This window comes from Octodon degus, unplaced genomic scaffold (assembly GCF_000260255.1).
Source record: "Octodon degus isolate 3935 unplaced genomic scaffold, OctDeg1.0 scaffold00001, whole genome shotgun sequence".
Lineage (NCBI taxonomy): Eukaryota > Metazoa > Chordata > Mammalia > Rodentia > Octodontidae > Octodon > Octodon degus.
In genome coordinates this window covers 28002036-28003280 of record NW_004524577.1, presented here as the reverse complement: position 1 = coordinate 28003280, position 1245 = coordinate 28002036, and positions in this window count along the sequence as shown.

Below are 1245 nucleotides of genomic sequence, written 5' to 3'. Positions count from 1 at the left end.
AAAAAAAAAAAAAAAAAAAAAAATGGTTTTTTACCTGGGATGGTGATCCATGCCTATAATCCCAACTACCTAGGAGACAGAAGCAAGGTGTTTGAAAACTCGAGGCCAGCCTGGGTAATTCAGCGAGACTCAGCTTCAAAATGAAGTGTAACCAAGAAGGCCCAGAGTGTAATTCAGTGCTCCCTGGGCTCAATCTCCAGGACAGAAAACAAGGCTTTTAAGACTACTCCACCATCATACGGACTTTCCAGTGTTTGGCTAGATGGCGGCTCCTCAGAATAGAAAATACACATTTCCCAGCTTGCCCTTCACTAGGTATCTCACGACCTAATTCTGACCAGTAGAGGAGAAGTAAAGGACACAGACACCTCTGCAGAACAGCTGGTGCAGCGCCTTTGCCCAGCTTTCTTTATCCCCTTTTGCATTCTACTCCCCAGCACTGCATTTTATTGGTTGCTTCAGATGCTGAGAACATGTACCACACCCGAAAGCTGCAAAGCAGAAAGCCAGGGAGAGCCGAGTGCTGAGGACTTTATGAAGCAGGATTTTTATACCATGTCTTTTGACTTTTATGTGAGAGAGAAATAAATGTCTAACTCTTGTAAGTGGTCCTATTTTTTCCTAAATTTCATGCATTAAAATACTAGTTAATCCATAATACATTCTGGGAATTACATTTTTCATGTATCATACTGTCCAAGTGTCAGCAAATCAGAGTTGGGAGAGAAGTGTGAAACAGTTCAGACACCCAGGAACAGAACTGGGACACTCTCAGCCATCCTCGCTCCTGCTGTGCATCTAAGGAAGTCACTCCACTGAAGAAGATAGTGCAAGGGACAGGCTGACCAGGCTCTAGGCTGTTGGCCAGTGCCAGAGTGGGGTCTACCTCTCTGTTTCAGGATAACTGCTAAAGTAAAATAAAATAAAATAATTTTGGCGATCTATCTATATAAGCTTTTAAACCAGAAAAAAACAAATAGATAGCTACAGCCCTTGGGTTTGGGGTTACTCAGGAGATGGCGCCTTGGAGAGTGTGTGGTGTTTTTCCGGTGCTGGAACTCCTCTCTTTCTTGATGTGGGGGCTCATTGTACTTCGAGAGAACTCAGTGAATGGTCCATTCACAGTGGGACCCTTGTATTTTTTTTTCAAAGTTTTATTGATAAACAGATAGCAATGAGACAGCTTCAAATCAAATCGGAAGTACAGTTTCAACAAATAATACACTGCATATATTCTTCTTAGTG